Here is a 26,343-nt window from a genome sequence, read left to right as displayed (position 1 = left end):
TATTTATTAAAAAAAAATTTTTTTGGTAAATATTTTTAAAAGTAAATTGCCTTTTTAGAAGTAACTTACTTATCAAAATGCTCATCTTCTTACTTCAGTGTATGTGCCCTTTTTTTCATGTACTTCCACAATTCTTCCTTAATAATTCTCCTTTGTGATTTTCCCTCTAACCTGGTGAATCTTTGAGGAGGATTCAATGGAAGAGATTAGGTGTATAGTAATTTTATAATCAGTAAATGTATTTAGAATTTATTTATCTTATTTTTCTTTGATGCTTTAATCATGGCCAAATCCCTGCATTTCTCAAAACTTGCGTAAAAACAATTTTAGCTCTTTGGTGTAAGAACATTTCAGAATTAATCCTGCATTGAATTAGAGGTTTAAGAGCTCCTAGCACATCTAACAGACTCCAAATCTCTGATTATATACAAGTTTTAATAGTACCAAGTTATTTTTATTCTGAAAAATGAATTCATCAAATGTTTCCCCAGTGAACATTCTTATGGCTAATTAACAATAGAATGCAGCACACAATAAAGGAAAAGTAAGGGCTGGGTAAAGGCAACTGTTAACTTTTTTTTAAGAAAATAGAACCTGAATAGGAAGTGAATATACTTTTTCTTTTTTTAAACCTCACAAGAAACCCAGAATTTTACATTTTTATCTCACTGACAAAAAGAATCTGAGAACCTTGATATTCTCCAGATCACAGAACAGATGCAGTGATAATTCATAGTCTTAGACATTTGGTATAGTGTATGGCAAAGTATTCTGACAGGTGAAAGAAGACCCCAATTAGTAAAGTATCCTGGTTAACCTTTAAAGTACTGTCCTTTGTAACCCAAGAGATTTTTTAATAGATGCACATCATTTGTTTACACCCTTTCAGTTCTATGACTTAATGTATTTCCAACACTGGCTTCATGGCGTTACTTACTTACCCTTCAAATGAGCCTAGTGAAGAAGGAACATAATGACATTGTGGAAAGTAATTTGTTTTCTGAAAATCTCTTCTGTCTCCTTTTTCATAAGAAATGACTTAGTTTTGGGGCACCTGGTTGGCTCAGTAGGTTAAAGCCTCTGCCTTCAGCTCAGGTCATGATCTCAGGGTTCTAGGTGGAGCCACATCAGGCTCTCTGCTCAGCAGGGAGCCTGCTTCCTCCCCTCTCTCTGCCTGCCTCTCTGCCTACTTGTGATCTGTTAAATAAATAAATAAAATCTTAAAAAAAAAAAAGAAATGACTTAGTTTTTAAGGTTTCTCTTTCAATAATATACACTACATTATTTGCCCATCAATGCTACATTTCCCTTTGGAGGTTCTGAATATAGGAAATAAGATGGTATCTGACAATGAGGCCTAGACTTCCCCTTTCCTGGGTTTGCACAGTTGAGAGGCTAAGGGTCAGACAAAGGGAAGAGAGAAATGAGGTACAGTAAGGTCCGGAGAGGACGTATGATGTCTGGTCTGACCCTAGCTGCCCAAAGCTTGTAGGGACCTTAGGTGACTTGCTCCTTTTGCGGTCCAAGGGGACACTGACATTGACCTGCTTTAGATACAGACTTCAAGGATAGAGAGAGGAGAACCTGAACTTGGCCAGACCACTTGCCCAAGGTGTTCCCTTTACATTTTGAGATGAGATAACTGGAGCTCCAAGTCAACTTGAATCCTGTGTGTCAGAGGGAAAGCAAGGATTTGGTAGCTCCTAGGAGTTTCACTATTACACTGGGGGGGCTGCCGAGCACTGTGCCCTCACATCTGGCAATCAAAGTATTCTTTCCTTGTGGTGCCAGTTTGCCCACAGAAGGCCTGAGCGGTAGGCCACCAGAAAACAGTTTGCCAAATACACTGATTTCCTTTCAGCTCTTTGTTCTGTTGGAATGCAGAATTTCTGAAATCACTAAAATCTCACAATCTGAAAACTATTATACACATTTTTATTTTTGTTTCTCTTTACATTATGGGAATAAGAAAGCACATATTTTTGGAAGGTTTTACCTCAATAGCATTTGCTGCTTAGATCCATATATTGTAATAGCAAGGAAAACAGAGGAAAAGATGAAGAGGGAGAACAATCAATATTATTAGGTATTAGGTACAGACTTTACTGACTGTTTCCTCTGCAGTCCCTATGGAGTTAAGCACTGTTTGTGCATTATTTCAGTTTGCCCTTATAACAGTCTGAGGAGGTAATTTTGAGAGGTTTAGGTATCTACCAGCTCACAGTTCTTTAATGGTAGAATGGGATTTGGACCTAGAACTCTCTGATTATAGAGTCCAGTTCATAACAGCTCTGCTGTGTTGGCTTTGCCTCCTCTGTTCAGTCTGAGACAAAGACAGAAGCTTGGGAGGAAAATGAATGGTTACAAATTCAATGATACTAAAAAGTGATTAGAATGTGTGTTCCATTACTTTGGCTGTAAGTTGCTTTTTTCTAGAGTCCTAGTTGACAATTTTGTACCATGGTTGACTTAGCAACACTGCTAAATCAAGGCAGGAGAATTTGCTTTTGATGAATCAAAGTGTGACAGAAAGACTTTAAGCTGGTTTCTGGCTCAAAATTCACCTTGAGGTATGTAACCTTAATTCTTTGGTCAAGTGCCTTACTGTGTATTTCCCATCTGATGGCCCCAGGACTCTTATACAGAAAAGACTAGTTGATTAACATCTGTACCCTGGCTGTAGGGTTGGTACTTATGCCCTGCCCTAAAGTATCCGTGGCTGATTTTCTACCCTGAAGCCTGAGATCATGAAGACATGAGTTGGTACTGAACTCAGGCAATGAACTCTGACCCAATATGGCTATAGGGGAAAAAAAAAATCCACAATTAGGGAACTAAATGCTGATTGGCCATTATATCACAAGCACCCTGAGATTGGACCTCTGTATTCACTTAAGAGTGATTTTTTTTAAGATTCTTATTTTTTTTAAAGGATGGGTGAAAGGGGGAAATAGAGGGAAAGAGAGAATCTTAAGCAGGCTCCATACCCAGTGCAGAGCCTAACTTGGGGCTTGATCCCACGACTCTGAGATCATGACCCAAGCTGAAATCAAGAGTTGGATGCTACACTGAGCCACCCAGGCAACCCAAAAGTATTTTTTATATGTGCATTTAGGCAGTGTTTTTCATCTTCCATTAAACAATAACACAAGTATATTTTTAATAGAAGATGAAGAAAAAGAAAAATATAAACAATATTCCATTACCCAAAGACAAACACTGCAACGGGTCTATAATCCTCTAATTTTTTTCTAGCTTCACAAGAGAGGGGTATGTATGTATATTTCACATAACAAAATATTAACCATTGGGCTGTTAATATATGGTGAATAAATTAGAAATAACATTCAATTAAATTCTGAGAGTTATTTTTAAGAGGAATTTTTGATGAACAATAACAGTGTTATCCTCATGAGATATAAATTTCATAATAAAATTATTGATTTTGAATCCAAATGCCAACATAAGAGCAATCTGGCACCAATTCCATATTATTGGAAGAATATTGATGTGGTCAGTTTAGTCAGGTACAGTTTGTTTCTTAGCCCTTCTCTGATGTGGTATTTTGCCTGTTGATGGTGGGAAAAATACTAGCTACTGACATTTACTGAGTGCTTAGTTTTGTTAGGAAAAAGTTCTAATTGCTCTTCCTTTATTAATTCATTTAACACTCAAAAGAATGGTACAATTCTCTATATGTTACAGAGGAAGAAATTAGAGTAGTTTTCTCTTGGTCAAACAGTTAATAAATACTGGAACCAGGATATAGATCCAGCCAGTCTGGGTCCAAAGCCTTTTGAGTTTAACTATTAGCTTCAAAGAAGGCAATCTTCCATTTCTATTATACCATGACTTCCTTGTTTGAACTTTTCTTTTTAATTCATGATTAATCAACTCAAGTATACTTCCAAGCAATCTTTTTCAATATGCATATGACTGGTATATATTTACAAGTCTAACTGTTAGATTTAATAAATTTTTGACTCCAACTAACAGAAAATGTCACTCACACTGGCTCAAACCAGTACTCTGGAGCTCTAGCCTGCATTGGAAATCACCTGAGGGCTTCTTAAAACACGGATTGCTGAGCTCCACTTCACGTTTCTGATTCCAGGGGTCTGACATGGGGCTCTAGAATTTGCATTTCTAGTAAGTTTCCAGGTGAGGCTGCTGCTTCTGGGCTGAACACACTTTGAGAAAAGTCACTGACTGTAGAAGTCCCAATATTCAGGTCTTAGGTTGGCTTAACCCAATTTCTCCAACTCTATTTTTCTGCATCTTTCTTAGGTATTATCTCTGTGTCTCTACCTAATCTTCCAACAGTAGCAAGATGACTGCGGCCATTTTTCTCCTTTAGTCTATGTGAAAAATATCCAAGAAAAAAGAACTCTACTGTTTCAGCATTTTTTTTAAGAACAAGGAAATTCCTTTTCCAAAGCCTACAGAAAATTTCATTGGGTGTTGACCTAAATTAGATCACCTCTTTGCTTTTGAACAAATTCTACAGGGGAGTGAGCACTGTTTGCTGATTGGCTTAGGCCTGTGTTCCTGAACCAATCACAATCAAGAAGCATGGCCTGCCTCTAAGATCACTCAAGAACTACCCTGGAACAGCAAGAATTATAGTCTTTAGACAGAGGGAGAGAACTTTGCTACTTTACCTTCTTTTCTACTGTTTTGGTTCAAAGAACATTAAAAAAAAAGACAAAGAAAAGTTTTCTTTCAAGAAAAATCAGAATCTCTCTTTGGAAAATCATAGACTACAAAATTTGCCTTCCCAGGTCAACTTTAAAGACAATATTTTAAGTTTAAATATTAATAACTATATAATAATATTTACAATAGAACTAGTGTATATATTTCTAAACAGTGCCTTTAACACATGATACTGTATGAGATTTTTCCCTAAACAAAATAGGTAGTTACCTATATCCAAAGACTCATTGTAGTGTGTCTTTGTAGTGAGTATGAAGTGGGAGTCCTTCATCTATAGGGAATATGAAATATGCCAAAAACTGTATTTCACATGCATTATCTAATTTTATTTGTTTGGCAGCCCTAATAATTAGGTAACATTATTATCCATGTTTTGCAGATAAGGATTACACAATATTTATACTACAGTGTTATATAATAATACATACTGTCTACTCTAATTTCAGTGAATATAATGATGCATTTTTCTTGATAATTATATAATACATATTACTAATTTGTTTAAAAAATTACCTCTCTGAAGTACATATCAAAAGCAATAACTAGTTAAGAGAGATATGCTGATGTATATGAAATTTGTTTAATTAAATTTAATTGTATATTTAAGTGTTTATTATGCATAAGACATGCATAAAAATACATATATTATATCTATGAAAGAGAGACAGGGAGAGTGAGGGAGGAAGAGAGAAGAGATAATATCCATAAAGCTCTTAATATAATGCCTGGCTTGTGTTCATTTTAAATACCCCCATAATAATGTTAGCCATCATTGGTATTTTAATTTAATTCAATATAACATATTTATTAGGAACTATAATCTGTGAAGCACTGTTCAAGAAAATGAATAAGTATTCAAAATTATAAGCATTAAAAACCATATATTAAACACTAGCCCCTTTAGCAGAGGCTGTTCTTAATATACTCAATTACAGAGGCAATTTCTCAAGCAAATTAGTCGTGTAACTTGTTTCTTGATAACAGCACCGGGAGTTAAGACTGCCAAAATCAACAGTGTATTTCAAAGGCTTCCAGGTTCTCTGTAACAAAGGCTGAGTAAGCCATGACTCACAATCAGGAAACTTCTATTTGAGGCCTTATTATCTTTCTTCATATCTGGGGTGTGGGAAAGACTGGTAGCAGTGGGCAGCACGGAGGGGAGGGGTTCCGTTCTGTTTCCAGAGCCACAAAGCAAGTGAGAAGCACATAGTGAAAGTTCCCTTGTAGTTTTCTCTTATTCAAGGGAGCCCCCAGGATGTACATACAGGGGTCTGAAAACATATCCAGGACAATGGAGCTGTGCTAGAATTTATAATCTATCCAAGTCTGTGGTTAAGTCAGTCACACCTCATTACCCAGAAGTAAATTAGATTGTCTTGCATCTAGTCACTTTGGAGTGCTTGCTGCTTCTGTCTGTGGTCTGTGTGTTTTATTTATTTATGGGGGTAAGGAAGGAGTGTATTTTTAGGCTCAACTTTGAACCTAAACATAATGTAAATGAAAGAGAAGAGTTTTCCAGTTGCCCAGAAAGTGTTTAAATCATAGCTGTCATGTATTTGTTGTGTGGCCTAGGGCAACACCTTAGTATTTCTACACAATAAATTTCCTGTCTTTTAAAAGATTGATATTGTCTACCTACTGGTTTTATTATTGTAATAAATAAATTTTTTACTTAGTGTAAAAAATAAGTTACATTTCAGATGAAAAAGAGAGTCATCACAGTGGGCATATAGTAGTCTCTCAAAAAAAAAAAAAAAAAAAAGAAGAAGAAGAAGAAAGGGACACCTGGGTGGCTCAGACAGTTAAGTGTCTGCTTTCAGCTTAAGTCATGATCCCAGGGTTCTGGGATCCAGTCCCATATCAAGCTCCTTGCTTGGTGGGGAGCCTGGTTCTCCCTCTGCTTGTGCTCTCCCTCTCTGACAAATAAATAAATAAAATCTTAAAAAAAAAGAAAAAACCTATTTAGTTGGTGTTATGTTAACTGTCTATTATATTTAAAATAATCGTATAATATAATATATACCCCAAAGACACTTTTTCAGAGTGAAGAGGTCACTATTAACAATTAGCTCAGGATAGCCAGCCAAATGAAGATTATCCTGAGCAAATCTGGATGTAAGCTCACTCTAATTATAATCATGTTGCTTTGTTGACAGGGTAAAGGGAGGAGTCAGAACTCCTTATCTCTTAATGTAACTTTGCAATCATTTACGTATTTTATTGTTGTTGGCATGAAGGGCCCAAGGTTCCTCAGACATTTCATAGTTACTTATCATTGGCTCACAAAAACAACATAGTTTGTGGTAAGTGGTATAGAAGAAAAAAGAAAGCGTATGACCCAGTTTTCTTCTTCCCCTATTTTACCCACTTTCCCCCTCAGCTGAAGAAAACCTAGATCTACTACTTGCCCCAGTAGTCACTGAAAGACTTAGGACCTCCAAGAATAGCACCTACCCCCCCCCACCAAACACTGAAATATCTTTAGAATTGGTAGGTTAAGAGTAGAAAGGAGACCTTTCATAAATTTTGATTTGGAATCCTATAATTTAAATTTGTCATGATCTGGAAAACATCACTTCCTTTCTGTCTCTAGGTAATCCAAAATATACTTTGATGATATACTTGATGGCATTTAAGACATTGACTAAATTTGATGGCAAGGGAATGTGGTTATACATCCTGCTTTAAATTCCTATTTGATGGGGAAAAAATAATCTTGCTATTCACCTAAGACTTTTTAACCTGAGGATAAAAAGGAGAATTGTGACAATTTTTAAGATACTTTTAAATTTTATAAAATTTCAACTCTTAAACATAGAAGAAGACAGAGTTTGTAAAGTACATGCATGAAAAATCTGGGGGCACCCTACTGGGTGTAGCTCAGTGGGTTAAGCCTCTGCCTTTGGCTCAGTTCATGATCCCAGGGTCCTGGGATTGAGCTCTGCACAGGGCTCTCTGCTTAGTGGGGAGCCTGCTTCCCCCCCACCTCTGTCTGCCTCTCTGCCTACTTGTGATCTCTGTCAAATAAATAAAATCTTTAAAAAAATAAAAATAAAAATCTGACAATGCCTATTTTTTTAAATTATTTTGAAGACTAATTCTGAACTATCTTAGCTATTAAATCTTGATTTTTCTAATAAATAAGGGCAGGTAATTTGAGATCTAATCGAAAAAATTGTCTAGGCTCTACAATCCACATATTAGGAAAGAAGTATAGAAGAACTTAACACCAGACCTTTAATGCCAGTAGGCTGAGTGCTGCTTCATGGACGCCTGGCAAAATTCTTGTTCACAAAAACACACCTGGGAAGATCTTTTATTTTTTCATTCATTCATTCATAAGAATTTATTGTGTTCCTACTAAGTACCATGTTCAAGGCCAGATTTGGAGATTCAAGCATGGTCACTGTTCATTACTATAAAATGAAACCTGGTATTAATGATAAAAGGAAGCTCCAGGCACTGTCGAACACTATAGCATTCTGGGGAACAGAGAAGAGTCTCTAAGTATGTGATTTGTTATGCTGAATAGGGTAAGTATGATTAACCATTTTATAATGGAAATGATGTCCAATGCAGGAGGACAATCTGTGAGAGCTGGGAAAAGAGAGCTTGGTGTAAGGATCTAATAATAGACTAGTATGTCTAGAATAAAGATACTCAGACAATATGCTGGAGAGGTGAGGGGAGGCCAAAATATGGAGACTTTGTATATTATATTAGGACTTCAAACTTTTATCTAGTAGGCAGTTGGGAAGCCATTGAGTGGTTTTATGCAGAAGGCTAACATGGTCAGACATACATTTTATATAGGTAATTCAAGCTTCAAGAGACCGATTCGAGAATTATACAATGGTCAAGATAAAAATTAATAGCAATTTCTACAAAGATGTTTTCAGTGGAAATGGAGAAATCTAGGAAGGAGTATTAACAGGATTTGATGATTAACTAGACATGGACAGTGAAGTAAAAGATGCCTGGGTTTTGGCTTAGAAACCTAGAGAATATTTAAGGAGAAGAAGTGGCTTTGCAGAGTGGTGATAGTGCATTCATTCCATTTTTGACAAGGTGAATTTGAAATATCCTTGATATATTCAAGCAGAGATGTCAAACACAAAGTTGATTGTGTAAGTCAGGAGCTCAGAGAGCATTTTAAACCATATTTAGAGATTTGGGGTTTATTAGCATACAAATGGCCTTTGAAGCTCTGAGAGTAGATGAGACACCCTGGAGAAAGTGGGCAGAATGAAAGAAGAGGAGGCTCAAAAAGAGACTCCTTTCATTATAACAACTTGTAAAAGAGGAGGAGGGCTGCTCTTGTATTTCTCTGGCAAGAAAACGAGGCTTCAAAAGGCTCCAGGCAGCATATGACCCACAAGTGATGATAAGATAAAGTGTCTGATAGTATGTTCTGGGTCAGATTGTCAGTCCATATCTAAATATAGTTTTAAAGCCAGATTCCAACTCAAGAAAACATCTTTTGAGCTCCTCTGGATGTGAAGAAGATTCACAGCCTGACTATCTCACTAATGTTATTACAGTTTCTTTGCTTTTCCTTCCCTTCTTTGGTAATGCTCTATCCAGGACATGCTCCCCTGGTAACATGCCAGGCATGAGCAGCTTGAAGACGGCCCTCATTTTATCCTTAGATAATATTCCCACTCATATTATAGAAAAAGGAAGTTTTATGATAAGGGTAGTTGGAAAATAAAGTATCTGCTTACTCTAGCCATGAACTATAATTAGAAAGGCCCAAAATACCATAAGTAGTAATGTAACACTCATTTTTCCCAAGAATCTCATAAAACTTAATTAAGGAATGTAAGGTCCTGATAAAAAAATTTGTTAAAATATACGCTTACAATGAAATAGATGCTCCTATTTTCCTTTCAGTGTTTCTAGTCTGCATCACATTCACACATGCTGTTCCTTCAGGGTAAGAGGTAAATCTTAGAATCATAGCATATTAGATTTGCAAGGAACGCCAAGAGAGCCTTTCACTCAGCCCTCTCTGCCCTGGCCCTGTGGCCACTTACAGATGAGGAAGCTGAGCTGCAGGGATGATGGCACCTAGAACTTATATTTACATGTTGTTATGTATTTGAATAATAATGTTGGCATTCAAGAGAATACTAGTGATGACACTAGTGAAGATCCCAGGCTCTTGAAATCAGTTGTCTGGGTTTGACAATCATACAAGCCTTGGGAACATTACTTAGCCTCTTAGATCTTTTGTTTCTGCATCTGTGAAATCAGTTTTTATAGTATCTACTCACAGGTATTGGTAGGTTTCTTGTGATTCTGCCTATCTTTTAAGCGGACATATTGAGTACCTTTGTTCTGAACTACTGTTTCAAAAATGTTTATACAGACGACAGCCTTGAAGGTTCTAGTGTCCGGCTCAGGGCAAAGAGCAAGTCTGCTTATGATCCAGCAAAATAAAGAAGTGTCCCTCGGCAGGTATACTTCCTTCCCACCACACAAGATTTGCGTTCCCTTATTTCAGGATTCTTCTCCGGCACTATGACCCTCTAATGTGTGTAGACATTGCTTGGACCTCAGAGAACTGAAGCAAATGCTGATATTCTGGCTATTAATATTTATGTGGGCAATAAAGACCTTCATCTGTTACTCAGGAGTCTCACGTCTTCTGCCAACATCTACGTAATTGTGGCAGGCTAACATATTAACGTCCAAGTAGAGTAAAATCTCAGGCCCTTCACAGATCTTGAAAACAGATTTCTGTAAGAACTGAGTAAAGCAAATAAACATAAAGAGCCTAGAAGTGTATCTGGCACATAAAGACTAAAGACTGAATAAAGTTTGGTTGTTAATATCATTATATAATTAAATATGCCAAATGCACACAATTTATTCATGGACAAAGCCAAGGCTATAATCCAGAACTGTAAAAATTCAGACTAGGGGCACCTGGGTGGCTTAGCTGGTTAAGTGTCTGATTCTTGATCTCAGCTCAGGTCTTTATTTCAGGGTTATGAGTTTAAGCCCCAAGTTGAGCTCCACACTGGGCATGGAGCCTATGTAAAAAACAAAAACAAAAACAAAAACAAAAAAACTCAGTCTAGTGTTCTTTTATCTCTTCATTCTACCAACCCCTTCTTCCCCAACATTATATTTTATGCATATTTAACTTTTAATTAATGTTGAAAATAATGTCATTTAAGAGGAAGAATTAAGAATTTTTTACAACTTATTTGGTGAATGTTAAAATTAGTATGAAAGAAACAATAGATCTGGTGATGAAAGACATCAGATCATTAGAGTATTATGTTAAGAAAAAAGTGGCCAAAACCATGGTAAGCTCTAAGACATATTAAAAAAACTAATTTGCCCAGAAATACACTATAAGCAAAATATTATAAAGCTTAAAAATTCCCTAATGAAAATCAATATTTTAATATGTACATTTTTATCTATGAAAATCCACTACTGCATTTTGTTAAGGATCAAATTTTTTCTTTCTTTTTTTTCTTTTTTGATGATCTTGAGAGGTCTGATTTTTTTTTATTAATTATTTTTATTAACATGTAATGTATTATTTTCCCCAGGGGTACAGGTCTGTGAATTGTCAGGCTTACACATTTCACAGCACTGACCATAGCACAAACCCTCCCCAATGTCCATAACCCAAGGCTCAAATTTCTAAGATGTATATGTCATAGACAGAACCTCTGAAAGTAATGGCTCCCTAGTACTAAGTACTGGATTTTGAAATTTTCCCCAAGACCTTTTCTGTAAGTCATGGCTCAAGATTAGGTACCCATATTACCACTGGAATAAAAATAATATCAATCAAATACTTGCTTTACAGTTGATCCATACTTAGTACTTTGCATGTTTTCTATTATTGAATCCTTATAACAATCCTACAGGATAGAAACTATTAGTAACTTAATTTACTGATGAGAAAATTATGAATAGGAAGTAATTTACTCAAGTTTATGCAGCTAGTAAGATCTAATGGACCATAGTGAACTAAAGTTCATTATGATGACTAGTGATCCTGTATTATGAAATCCTAATAATACTGGCATAAATCTTTGAATTTACCAAGGAAACACATATGGTGAGATCAAATGTTAAAATTAAGAAACTTGATTTTTCACAAAACCTGAAGAATTCTATAGGCTAATAATTGCGAATCACAAATCAGTCCTACCACTTCCATAAGCTATTCACAGTCTGGATTCGAACTCTATTCTCTTGGATGGAATGTAAAAAAAAAAAAAAGGTTTTTTGAAGATTTTATTTATTTCTTTGACAGAGAGAGAGAGATCACAAGTAGACAGAGGCAGGCAGAGAGAGAGGGGGAAGCAGGCTCCCCGCTGAGCAGAGAGCCTGATGTAGGACTTGATCCTAGGACCCTGAGATCATGACCTGAGCCAAAGGCAGATGCTTAACCCTCTGAGCTACCCAGGAACCCTAAAATTTAAAAATTTTAAAGAAATACACTTATCTAATTCAATATTAAAAGAAAAAATTTTTAAAGATCAGTCTTCTTCCAGAGACCCTAAAAGATTGTGCTTTCACTGAAAATACAAATATTACAAAAAGATGATCAACTTTTACAATTTATTTCCCTCATTCTAACTTGCTCTGCTTTGCTACTCACACACTTGACATCATGTTTTCGATCATGAGGTTAAGATCAATTCATAGTCTGACTGATGTTTGAGATACGATATTTCTAAAAAATTCAAGTTTTCGCCATTATTGTCAACTCATTTCTAGTTATTACTCTTTTTGATTTGCTTAGTTCATCAGCTCTTTAAAAACACTGGGGCCATTTTCCCTTATGTCTCCTATGCTATTTCCAGAGTTCTGTTTTCTATCTGTAGGTCTGTCAAACATAGTAGCTCCATTTTTTAAAACAACATTTCACCTGGTCTTTTTCTTTTCTACAGTATATTTTGTACTTTTGAAGATCAGTATGACCTTTTTCATTTGTGATCAACATTTGCCATAACAGCTTCCTCTGAAGCCGAAAGGAAATAACTACAAGAAGAAAATGTGCTGAATGATCATGATGTGGGGACTAACCCTATCCTGATGCCCAGTTGGAGTACTTGGCCACCTACTTTATGTAATTTTAGGAATTTCAAAACTCCACATGTCTCCAGATTTTTGAATACTGATTTGCCATAATCCTTGTTCATCATCAGTTTAAAGAGGCAGAGTCTTATCTTTAGTTGTCTGCTGACAAAAAACAAAAAACATAATCACAAAGAATTACTGTTCAAAAAACTACGTATCAACCTGGAGTCTGAGGACAGGGTATTTCACCAGGAAGCAAGGAAACAAAGATAAAAAAAGAACATCTCAGGGATGAGATCTCTACAGTGGCAGAACACAGGAGGACATCATGATGAAGAGGTCTGGAGTTCTGTAGGATTTGGGAAGCTTGGCAGACATTATTTGTTTTCCTGGGTGTCCAACAATGAGGCAAGCACTCTGGGGATGATAAAATGATAAGACATAGGCTCTGCCTTTAAAGCACTTCCCATCTAGTTGTGGAGATCAAGTCTACACAGCCCAGGTAGAACACTGTAAGTAATTACAATGTTGTATGGGCAAGACTATTAAGAGTTCGAAAACACTGAATACATTAGCATTACTAACATCATTCTCTAAACACGATAATTAATTAAAGAGAAAAGAGAGAATGGTCAAAGAAGAAGATAGCAGTGGGATGGCAGCACACTCCACTGATACAGGGGTAAAAATATTTTTCAGCACACATGGCTTTAAGATGGGGGCATCTTAGAATGGGAGACTTGGAGTCTGTGTGAGGTCATGCCTCATCCAAAACTCTGGAATTCAGTATTTACTTATGTAAAAAAAGAAACAACAACCCAAATGGAATTTGCTTGTTACTCTCCTAATTCATGATGTTTGGCTCCATTGAGTTATAGAAAGTATGATCTACAAGCATCTGTTAAGTGCCATTGTTGGCATGGTACTGGGGACTGAATTAATAGAATCCTATAAATCCTGTTCTTGCCCCATAAATCATTATAATATTGTAACCTAAGGAAATATTAATAGTAGAAATATCATTAGCACATTCTTTGCAAAATGACAGAAAAGAACTGGCCTATGCTGAAACACCTGTGTTTTCAGTGACTTTTTCTTTGTTCCTCACCCTTTTCTCTAACTTCCTGAAGTTAGAGAAATCTTGGCAAAAAGTTTATTGAGCCAAATCTAAGAGGTGGTAAAACAGTGGCATTTAAGGATGTAGGAAATCTTGAGTTTGGCCTTTTGGAATAATGAAGAGAGTCTGATTTAAGGAGTAAAGACCAACTCTATTCTTCAAAACATTTCGCAGATAACTGCCAATGGCATTTATGTTACAACAGATCTGAATTTTCAATGAGAAATAACTCCATTCATTAGAAGCAATGTTTCAAAAGAATAAGAACTAAAGGATTAGAGAACTTAGACCCATTCCCAATACATCAAACAGCTTTATTTTTCTTTTGGAGACGTCATTACCAACATTGTCATTAGAAGAATCTACTCTTACTTAATTAAAAACAAAATTCGCCTGAAAAAATGGAGTGAGAATTACAAGAACCAAACTCAGCGTTTCTCAATTTTGGCTTTTATTTTACTGTTTGATGTAGAATTTTGGAAAATGTCTAGATTCAGTGCAGTGAAGAATCATTGGGTATAATGAAGTCTATAAGAACAGACATGACTTGGAAATAAATTACTGGCTCATGGGGAGTCATCTACAATTTTAACTTTGGAGGTAAATGAGGCATGATGCTACTGCTTATTCTGTTTACTGTCTGGGTTTTTTCCTTAGTGAAAACATGTTGAATAAGATTTTTATTATAAATGCTTTGGTATTATTAACATAATTTTCTGGGACTTGGACTTTCTTTTAAAACAAATATCCTTGTACCAGTTCTTACTTTGAATATGTATTCATTTAATGTTTAGTTGAGAATTTGAGATCTTATTCATTACTGTTCTTCATGATACTATGAAGAAAACATTGTTGTATAAATCCATAAAAGGTATCAGCATAGTTAATAGCTTGGGTATTTTATGAATACTTATATTTTGTGAAAATGTAAGCTTGCTTTAAATGAATTTTTTCCATTTTTTTCTTAGGTAGATATTTCTGTATTTCAAAATAGAAGACTATAAAAATCAGAGCACTATTATCAAGGAAGAAGGATATCTAAATGTTAAAGTATAGGAAGAGATTCAGTAGATGTTTTCTCTAGACATAAAGAGATGATGTGCTAGACAGTTCCTGGAACATGAGTAGAGCTTTGATGTATTGTTTTTGGTTGATTGATATACCAAGGACACGGCTGCCTTCACAGTCAGAAGTGAACATAGGATGTGAAAAGTAAAATCTGAAAGAGCACTTGTGCTAGAGTATTTACTATTCTTTCTCTGTTGGCACCACTCCCAACCCAGCCTGTTTTATAACTGCCTGTAGTAAGGTGAAGCATCAGGAGGAGGAAGTAATGGGACATCTGAACATGGAAAAAAAAAAGAAAGATGAGATCTGAAAAGGGGGTAGGTTCAGAGTTAGAAGCAAAAGTGCACTTTATCAGTTAACTACTTGGGTAAAGTGGTATAATCCATCGGGCACCCCCCCAAACCCAAAATAAGATATCAGAAAAGTAGAACTGGAATCCAGGGCTATGGACCTAAACTGTACACATCAATGGCTTCTCCTATATCAGCTCTGTGCTCCTAGTTCACGGATTGGAAGAGGGTCCTGAGGGCATCCAGTCATTACTCACGGTGGGGCGGCTAGAAGTCTGAGGATGTGAAGCAGTGACTGTCTCCTGATACTGTGTAGTTCTAAACTCTCCTCACTCTGGGTTTTGTTGTTGTTGTTGTTGTTTGTTGTTTGTTTTTTTATGATTATTGAAAGAGTTGAGAAGGGCCACTTCTGTAGTAAGGTTAGCTATTCTGGGATAACTGGGATTGATAATTATTATTATAAACTATCAATAAACCCAATAAAGAATTTCTTTGGGCAGAGCTTTTGGAAAACCAGCTTCTAATGCCAGCCTCATAATTAATGGGATATGTAAAATATTGGATAACAGCCTGTGTACCTCTCAGCAGACTCTTTTAATAAATCAATCTCTACTGATGCCCTGCTGTTAAGATTAAATGACACCAAATATATGCAACACTTGGAGAAAAATGAGGCACAAGATTTGTATTTGAGCTGTAGAATTTATTTTATGCTTAGTATGGAAAAACCCTCAGCCAAGGTAGCTGTGTGTAAATTCTGAAGCTTATACTATGAGAAAAGAACATCTTAAGCGTCTGTGCCTGTATTCATTTGTGGGAGGTGCTGGGAATGACAAGAAGTATGGTACATTGTAAAGCAACCCAGTGAAATGACAATGAAGACCAAGGATTCTTCTTATGTTAAGATTATATTTCTGTTTTCTACATTAAAATAAAATTAATCTTTCTTCCTTATGATATAATCAATTATATAAATGTCTCTTCTCCCTTATTTACTTATAAAATCCTTGAGGAAGTCATGTCTCATATTTTCTACCTATATGAGACACAGTACAGAGCTTTGTACACACATATTCAAAAAAACATCTGGTGAAGGAATACTATCTGTTGATTTTCCAGCTGTTTATATAGAGATGAAGCTCCTCTCACATGTAATTAATGACAGCTGTGGCAGCAAATAATAGAATAAGTTTGATAGGTGGTTCCAAGGGGGCATGGCTTCCTTTTCCAAAGAACTGCTTTGAAAGGCAAACATTTTAATAGCTGCCTAAAAATTCATCAGTTATATCTGGCCATCAGCCAAGTTTCTGTGATTTTTTTTTTAATCATTCACAAAGTATATGTTCCTCAAAAACAGAGCCTGAGTTTCATCATCTGCAGGACACAGAATGCCAGTTTTTAAAAGTGTTTTTGAAATAGACTTTGCTATGTAATTATAGATGTAAAATTGTATCTCCTAGCTCAAAGAGAACTGTTGAAAGAAAAAGGAGATGCTTTGTTTGTCAAGAATGTCAGGGTCATTATTTTTATGGGATGCTTTTGAGAAACACTAATCTGTGGAAGAAAAGCATCCCAGAAGGCAAATTTGACAGTTGAAATTCTTGTGCCCAAATTGTTCCAAGGATCATAATTAATTGAAACATAATGAAAGGCTGAATACAGCTTTGTTTCGCTTCTTCACAGAGCCGGTGAAGTGATTCTAAGTTAAATCTTCAAGATCTAAGAGATGAAAATATATTCTGTTTTATACAGAAAAACACAGGGTGATTGAGAGATGGTGAAATGCTGAAAGACATCCCAACAACATTCTAGTATAGTTTCAACTGGTTCTAGACTCTCAGAATAAGCAAAATCTCTTCCCACACTGATAAACACATACTTGTATATAGCATTCCATTTTTGAAGCAGACTTAAATAGCATGGGAGTTTATTATTGTCTGGAAAGTGATGCCAATGAAAAACTGCCAATTTGGCCCTTTTAAAGAAATCAAAACCTAATCTTGTCTCAAAGTCAATAATTTTTGGTAAGTTTAACAACTAATTTTAACAACTAAAACCAACTTGTGGGCAAACTTTATGAAATGGAATCTGTCATTTACACAGCAGAGGACTTTCAAGAACACAAATGGAGTTTTAGTTAAAATCAGGGAAAAACTGTAAGCTTCGGGACCTAGATTGTTTTACACTACAAGTATAATTGATTTTTGAGGTTAGGGGGGAGGGAATATTTTGAGTTGTAATCTCTTTTAATTATTGGCCCACGCCTCATACCCCATTGCTGCTAATAAAAAAGATATAGCATTTTCTCTTGGGACATTTAACTTTGGAGAGAAATTGAAACTGAACTATCTTATGTAGATCAAGATGGAGGTAGGGAGAAAGTTAGTAATAGTAAAAATATTGTTCGTAGAAAACAAATAGGGTTAATGAGCCTGAATCTGAGAAATAACCCTGAGCTAATAGGTCTTGCTAAAGTCATGGAACTATTTCTAATGGTGGAGGTAAGGCGGTCCTGACACGTTAGAGGATGAGCCCTGTGCAGGAGAATGTCATGGTCTCACTTACAGAGCTTCTGTGCAAGAGGATTTCATAACTCAGAGTCTATTTGCTGAGGAAAATTAACACTAATACACATCTAGCAAAACAAAGGTGCTGCAAATTGTTTGTTCAGTGAATGAGTAAGTGAATGAACACAGACCGTTCCTTCTCCTACAGGAGTTCAGTTCCTTCTACAGGACAGTTTTATATAGTTAACCCAGGTATACGATATAATTTATTTGTATATTTTGATATTTCACCATGCTATCTCATATAGTCTGGGAATTAATCCAGTATGGATGACATTATAAAAGGAAACTATTGCAAATTTTAAATAACCTATTTAAAAATGGGATTTTACAAATATTAATGATTATAATTGCCATTTGAATACTAAGTTTTATATACACTGCTAAGCCTTGTGTATGGATTATCTTTTTTTGTACACACAAAGAACAAACCAACTCAGTATTAGCATCCCCATTTTATACAGGAAACAGAGGCTCAGAATGGTAAGTCATATGCTCAAATTGCACAACTAGTAAGGAGCAGAGCCAGGAATCACACTCAGGGAGTCGGATTCCAAGGCACACATTCTTAACCTCTAAATTGCCTTATAAACACAATCAATGAATATTTCAAACTTTTTTAAAAACCAAAACATGAATGGAGATCCCCCTGTAACTAAATACACACATACATTGAAATGTAATTTCCTGGACATGTGGACATACGCATAGCCAAACCCGGTCCACTTTATGAATCCGATGTTTACTCACAAAAACATCACACTTAAAATCCAGAAAAAAATACAATCTCTTGTAGAGAAGTGGGAAGAAATATGAAAATTGCCGTAAGTGGATTTCTAAAGGGCTTACCACAGAAATAAACAAGTATTAAGAGGGAAAAAAGGTTCATACTTTATGGCTCACTTGTGAATAAAATTTACTTAGTTAAAAAAAAAAAAAGCAAGAGAGAAAAGTTTTGGCACTGAATATTTTAGAGTAGGTATATGTTCTATAACAAGTAGTTTGGAGTAGTTTACCAAAACTTCAAACATAAAATCTATCTTTAAATATTGGCAAAATGAAATTATAAAAGATTTATTACCCCCCTTGATTTTTTTCATCTTTCTCCCTTATCCCCTGTCCCTGTGTCCTTCCTCCCCTTAATCCCTCAAATTATTTACTTAGTGCATTTTTATATGCCAGTATAAAAATCACTGTCCTCGAGGAGTTTATTTCCTAGTGGGGCACAGATGATAAAAATAAGCCAAAACAGGAAAATAACATAGTATGCTAGAAAGTGATAAATGCTATGGGGGGAAAAAAAAAACAGGGCAGGATTGGTGCTACAGGAATGACAGAGGCAGGCTACAGTTTAGAACAGGATGATTAAGAGAGTCCTCATTAAGAAGAACATACTTAAGAAAAGAACTGAAGGAAGTGAAGGAGTTAACCATGTGGTTTTTGGAGGGAAGACTGTTCTAGACAGAGCACAAAGAGTGCATAGGCCCAAGACAGAAGTGTGCCTGATATGCTTGAGATAAGCAAGGAAGTTATGTGGCTAAATGGAGTTAAGTAAGGTTGGCTTTGGCGAGGTCGGGGAGGAGAACCAATAATGAGGTCAGAGAGGTAAAGGGGCCAAAACATATAATGTCAAGTTAGCTTCATATAGTCTTTCATGTTTACACTGAGAAAAATGAATAGCTAGTGTAGGATTAGGAGTGACATGATCTGACATGGGATTTAAATCAGCAGCTTTGGCTGCTGCATTGAGAACAGACTGTAGTGGGCAAGAGCAGAAGTAAGGAAATCAGTTAGGTGCTTTGCGATAATCCGAGTGAAGAAGAGTGATAGATCGTTAAGTAGAACTGAGCAGGATTTAAATTCTGATTGCATTTTTACTATACGCATCAAATGATACAAGTATCTCTCTCTAAGCACTGCTTCAGTGCTATCCCACAAATTGATGCACTGGGTCTTATTTTCATTCAGTACAAAATATTTTCTAACCTTTCTTCTGATTTCCTCTTTTGACTCATAGGTTGTTTAGAAGTAACTAGTTTTATTCTCAAATATTTGGGGACTTTGTATACACCTTCCTGTTGATTTCTAGATTAACTATTAAAATCTGAAGCACACTTTATATTACTTTAATTCACTTAAGTAAATTAATGTATTAAGGATTGTTGTATGACCTAGAAAATGGTCTATATTAATGAATGTTCCATTTGAACTTGGAAAAAATGTGCATTCTGGGTTGAGTGGAGTGTTCTATACATATTAATTAGCTCAACTTTTCAATAATGTTCAAGTGTTTTATATACTTACTAATTTTCTATTTAATTATCAATGACTCAGGGGAGTACTGACATCTCCAACCATAACTGTGAATTTCTCTTTTCTTACCATAATTTTTTTTTGTTCTATGAATTTTGAAATTCTGTTGTTAGATGCATACACATGTAGGGTTATAATGTTTTCTTGGAGACCTGACCTCTTTAACATTATATAATGTCCCTCTTTGTTCCTGGTAATATTCCTTAAAGTCTATTTTGTCCACTATAATATAGCTACTCTAGCTTTTTGTTGTTGTTATTAGGTGTTTTCATGGTATGTCTTTTTCCATTTCTACTTTTAACTTAACTATGTCCTACATTTAAAATGGTTTTCTTGTAGAAGCATATAGTTTCATCTTGTTTTCTTATCTAGTTTGACAATCCGAGACTGTAGTGTGTTTATCCTATTTATATTTAATGATATTAATCTGTGGTTAGGTCAAACTCTATCATCTTGCTAACTGTTCTCTAACGTTCTATCTGTCCTTTGCTTCTTTTGTCCTCTTTTTTCCCCTACTTCTGAATCATGGAGTGTTTTTTTTTTTTTTAAATTTTAGTTTACCTCTACTATAGGAGTATATGTCTTTTTATATAATTTTTAATGGTTGCTGTAGGTTTTTAAATATGCACTTTAATTAGGATCTGCCTTAAAATAATGTATCACTTTGTATATAGTATAGGAACCTTAAAATACTATATACACTTTTCCTCTCTTCCATATGCTGTTGTTGTCATACATTTTATATTTATATTTGTGATAAATGTATAATACATTACTATTTTTGCCTTAGGCAGTTATCTTTTGAATCAATTAAAATAAGAGAAATTAATTTGACGTTACCTTGCTTGATTCCAGTTCTAATGTTCTTCATTTCTTGATGTATATCAAATTTTATGGTTGGTCTCATATTCCTTTTGTCTGAAGAACTTCCTAAATTCTGAAGATATTTTAAATGTAGAATCAGTGAAATTTCCAGATGTATTTGTAGCCTTTGAGAGAAAGCAAAGTCAAAGATTACCCCTATAATTTATAATAGAACTGTGGATAAATCACAATGAACAGCAAATAATTAAATAGAAAAGAATACATTTAGGAAGGAAGAGATACTAGTATAAGAAAAAAAATCAACCCTAAAAGAAAAATATGACTTGCTACATCAAATGTATTTTGAGTTTTGGGGGGGTGTTTTGTTTTTTGTTTGCTTTTAAAGATTTTCTTTATTTACTTGAGAGAGAGAGTGTACAAGCTGGGGGAGGGGAAGAGGGACAAGTAGACTTCCCACTGAGCAGGAAGCCTGTCACAGGCCCATCCCAGGACCCTGAGATCATGACCTGAGTTGAAGACAGCTGCTTAACCAACTGAGTCACCCAGGCATCCCCCTCAAATGTATTTTGTAATTACTTATCTGTCATGCATTTTTCTGCCCATCAAAGTCCTGATTTTGAAGATCCGTACAAGTCCCCAGGTTGACAGAGGATGCAAAGATCCTATGTCTACATGTGCCTACCTCTTCCCATTAATCTGGATGCAGAACTCAGTCCCTTCACTGGTTTCAACAAGAAGTCTTTCCCTTGCTTTCACTCTCATGTTCATCAGGTTTCCTCTTTTTATTTTTTTTTTTTTACTCCTTCATTTTTGTTCCCTTCTTATGAAATCCCCTCCTGTGAATTCTGAATTCTTATTTTATGTGGAGTTTAACTATCTTCTACAATCAGCATCATATAAACAAAATCCCTTAAGGAGGTTATCGGAATAAAGATGGTCTCAGGATCTCCCTTTCCTAGCAACTTAGGTTTGTGAATTTACCCCACTCTTGCAGGTAAAGTTCCTCCTGGATTTGCATACAAGACATTTACTGGGATTGTTCTTAGAATCAATATCTGTGAAGGAGCAAGGGAGATGAGACCAGGCAGAGGGAGAAGTTAAAATGAAATAGAGTTGAAATAGTAGCTACAGTCAATGCCACAGTGATCTCTCAATGATCACTGAGATGATCCTAAAAAGATGTCCCACATTGGGGAACACAGCCCACAATAATCAATCATTGGATATAGCTGCAGCCAGGAACAGGTGCATAGACTTGGGCAAGGCAGCTTGAGGTCAATTCCCAGAGTGGCATGCAACTGTAAGTCATTAGCAAACACTACCAGCATCTGAGATCATGAAGACTTGACTTTGCAGGGGAATCTACAAAGTGTCCAAATGTATTCACTATAATCCATTCCTGTACGACTCAGTTCCACTTGCTCCACATAGTATATTGCCTCCACAAGGGAATGACTCCAGGACTGTAACTGGCAGCCTTTCCTAGGAAAGCTTTATGAGGAGTTTAGTAGGACAAGTTACAGTGTCCCCTGCAGCTCTTCCCCAGGATGCATCTGATATGTAGAGTCTCCCTCATCTATTAACCCAACTACTAAATTCTGCTCACCTTCGACTATCATATCAGCTGGTCTTCCTCACTTAGTTGGCAGAAGGATCCAGGCTCCCCTCAGAGACAAGGACATCTGGGCCCCTAGTTGCTGTGACTTTCTCAGGATGTGGCTTTCGCTCATGTCTATTTACCATAAAAATTGGTGTGGAGAATGCCGAGAGCTCCCTTCCACCTTCCACTTTCCCCAGCAGATCACCTGGGTAACAAGTGTATTTTTGTCTGCTTGTATTATTAACAGCAGCCCTACCTTCTCCTGATGATCAGGGACAATTACTCCTGCCAGGATGTGGATTTTTTTTTTTTTTCCTACTGGATTCCCGGCACAAAGAACCTAAAGTAACCATGGGGCAGTCCAGCTAAAGCTTAGTGGAGCTCCTGTAAAAGCATTCCTTCTCTGAGAATCACAACCATTAGAACCACAGAACCTAGAGTTGTGGGGATAGGAAATATAGATTTCCCAAGTGGTCACTGGGAGTGATAAGCAGAGTCTCTCATTCTTGCAACCCTTACTTGCCAGATGCATGTAGTCTTCCCTCTAGGGAACACAACATTATATAATGGTTGATGATATAAGGAGTATTCTTCATCCTGGAGAATGAAGATGTGTACCATATCCTCATAGAGTTGTCACCTTAGTTGTACCTTCAAAAAGTCATTCCATCGGGGTGCCTGGGTGGCTCAGTTGGCTAAGCCTCTGTCTTCAGCTCGGGTTGTGATCTCGGGGTCCTGGGATCGAGCCCTGCATCAGGCTCTCTGCTCCACGGGGAGCCTGCTTTCTCCTCTCTCTCTCTCTGCCTGCCTCTCTCCCTACTTGTGATCTCTGTCTGTCAAATAAATAAATAAAATCTTAAAAAAAAAAAAGCCATTCCATCAGACTAGCAGAATCCAGTGATAGGATATATGATAGGACCAGTAAACCTCATTGTCAGGTGCCTATTGTCACATCTCATTTGCTGAAAAGTGCTTTGTTTGATCCAGTGCAATTTATGTAGGATCACAAGTTGGCAGATTAAATATTCTGTTTGCCCTTGAATAATGGTGCTGTCAATGAGTCTAGCGGGCAGGAAAGGCAATCACAAAGAGAACTCTACTCAAAATAAATTTCTGCGTTCCAAGATGGAATGGACACGACGTACACGACGTAATCAACTTTGGCTGGTTGGTCCCCTCAAGGGATGGTGCCTTATTAAAAGATCAGCACTAGTGTTACTGCTATCAGTTTAGATAATTAGCAGCAGTACTAGGTCTACCTGGTGACTGATAACCATGTTTTTGGGCCCATATAGACTACATCCTTGCCTCCATAGCTTCTCCTGTATAAGCCCTTTGTACAACATTGAGGTGGATTTTGACCCACACTGGCTATTGTCAACTAAGTTACTCTATAAGATTTTTTGGGGCCACTTCACTAGTAGACTCTCTCTGGTCCACTGATTATGTGAACCAAAGTTTTTCACATGTCACACCCACGTTAACATGCCAGCTCACAGGTTTCTTCTCCAGGCTTCTCTGTCTCATTTTTCTAGCTTTTCTCCTTTCAAGCTCCTGGCCAACAAATCCAAACATATGTCTCTGCTAGTGAATCTACATATAATCTTAAGCAACATATTTGTCTTTCAACCCAAAATAGATGGCAGTACACACCACCCAAACTCTGCCAATGGGGAAGACCGCCCCCACTGTGCTCTCTCCAGGCCACACCTGAGTGAGGCTGTTGTGCCTGAATCCAAAGGCCCTATCAGTTGTCTACTCTTGTGTATCACCTTTCCCCAAAGCTAGGTGGTTTAAAACACCATATTGTTTCTTAAAGAGAGATGACAAACATGGCCAAGGATGAAGACGAATAGAAGTGAATGAAAGTGAAACTCATAAAATGAGCATATGAAAAATAGGGACTGTGATATCACTATCAACAGACAATGAAAGGATGTGAGATAGAGACTGTGAGATAGACAATGATGTTATAAATAAGTATAGGAGATAAACTAGAAAAAATATTTATGCTTCATACTACACAAAGCCATAATTCCTTACCTTTGTCTTCAGGCCTCTGCCAACTTCGGATTCCATTTGTCAGGTAAGCATTCTTTGAACTGCTATACTCTGAAGGCCCTATCAGAAACCACTGTGAGAAAATGGTCTCCTATTTACTGCCTTCATGTTAGTACTTCAACCTGGAATTTTCCTCCCACTCCATCACACCCCAACCCTTCATGAAATACTTAATTACTTTTTATGATCCAACTCAAATTCTTTTTGGACGTTAGTGCAGACTTAAACAAACAAACAAACAAATGGAGCCTCAGTGAAGAAACTCCTGTCAAGAATAGATTTTCCTCTCCCCCAGCACAATGAATTCCTTAATAGCGGGGCCTATTTTATCTGTCACCATACTGCTATACAAAACATAGAGTAGGCGCCGACACTTTGGTGAATGAATGCCTTAGCACCTTATACTCAGGCCATGCAGCCTTGTATTATATTTTATAGTCATTTATCATTTCCATACATTAAAATCTCCCTGAAGGCAGAGACCACATCATAATTTTGATTTTTATAGAATCTAGTAAAGTGTTTTAACATCAAACTAGGACTCAAATATTTAAATTAATTTGTTAGGGATTAGTACTGATCCAAGACACATGAGAAGAGGAGCTGACCTGTGATGTAGTAATTACAAAAACAGCCCCACAGCCTCAGGGAATCTCATGAGGCTCTCTGAAGGTGGAATGGCTCTTTAGATATGTCCTGAATCAAGGCCAGGGGGACAAGCCCTTGCATCCTGCATTGACCAGACGTTGGATTTGTGCTGTGTCACAGGAAGAAGGCATAACCTTGGGTGAGGCAGCTTCCTTGAGCCAAGGACAATGCCCAAAGGAGGACACAGCTGTGAGCCATCAGCATCCAGATTCCAGCCAACAAGGGCATCTAGGTAGTGCCTGGCAGCACGGTATAGGGCATCCCTGAGAGGGAAAAGGCAGTCTCTTACTCACCTTCCATAAAAACCTTCGTAAGGTGTGGGAAAGCAAACCAGACTGAATTTACTTGTAGCATCCAAGCCTTCAACTCCTCCTTTGAGTCCAAACAACTTCTTCTCTTCTTTGAGGACTTGAACTGGCACTTGGGGCATTTATTTCTGGCTCTGCCCTGTCACTAGGATACTGGGTAAGTTTCTCACACTCACTTCCACAATGCTACTCACCCACGACCGTACTGCCACCAGCCCAGCTTAATCGAGCTGGGTCTCCCTGCATCAGCAGACATCTCTGTGACATGTGGCTTTCTGGGGGTTATACAGTTGTCCCTAGCTAGAAGATGGTAGCATTATAAAATATGGGCCTAAAAGATATAAAATTCTCACCAGTGTCTTCTATCATCTTTTCCACTCAGGCTCAAGGCTTACTTTTAGGTTAATAACTCCTACACAAAGGGAGAAGCATCAGCTTCTGTTCTTTTCAGCCCCTGCATGCATGATCCCTGCCTCCCACAAGAAGGGGCCAGAATTATCTATTGGGCAATTTTGCTTGCAGGGACGACTCATCTCCTTGGTTCCTCCTTGTTTTCTGATCTTAATTTCTATATGGCTAAGAAAAGTTTACCATGCTAACTGTTGTTTGCTAAAAAATTACCCACCTTTTCTATAAGCATTTTTTTTTTCCCCAAAAATGGAGAGGATGATGCTTTCCTTTCTGGCAGACTTATGCATTGAACAAGTACCATATAAATGGGTAGCTTCTACATTAAAGGTGGTTTGTACTTGGATGGTCCCAGCTATTCTTTCTT

At 36.8% G+C, this 26,343-nt stretch overlaps 1 long non-coding RNA gene across 1 annotated transcript; it reads right to left on the bottom strand.

Moving 5' to 3' along the window:
• On the bottom strand, positions 1-26,343 carry LOC123388003. Its single transcript, XR_006602538.1, has 3 exons — positions 24,595-26,343; positions 20,967-21,115; positions 1-180 (listed from the first exon to the last, which is right to left on the bottom strand). It is a non-coding gene; the product is annotated as an uncharacterized LOC123388003 (long non-coding RNA).

Source organism: Mustela putorius, unplaced genomic scaffold (assembly GCF_011764305.1).
Source record: "Mustela putorius furo isolate JIRA1106 unplaced genomic scaffold, ASM1176430v1.1 tig00003869_pilon_pilon_pilon, whole genome shotgun sequence".
Classification (NCBI taxonomy): domain Eukaryota; kingdom Metazoa; phylum Chordata; class Mammalia; order Carnivora; family Mustelidae; genus Mustela; species Mustela putorius.
The sequence above is the reverse complement of the archived record's forward strand: the minus strand, read 5'-3'. Positions and strand labels throughout refer to the sequence as shown.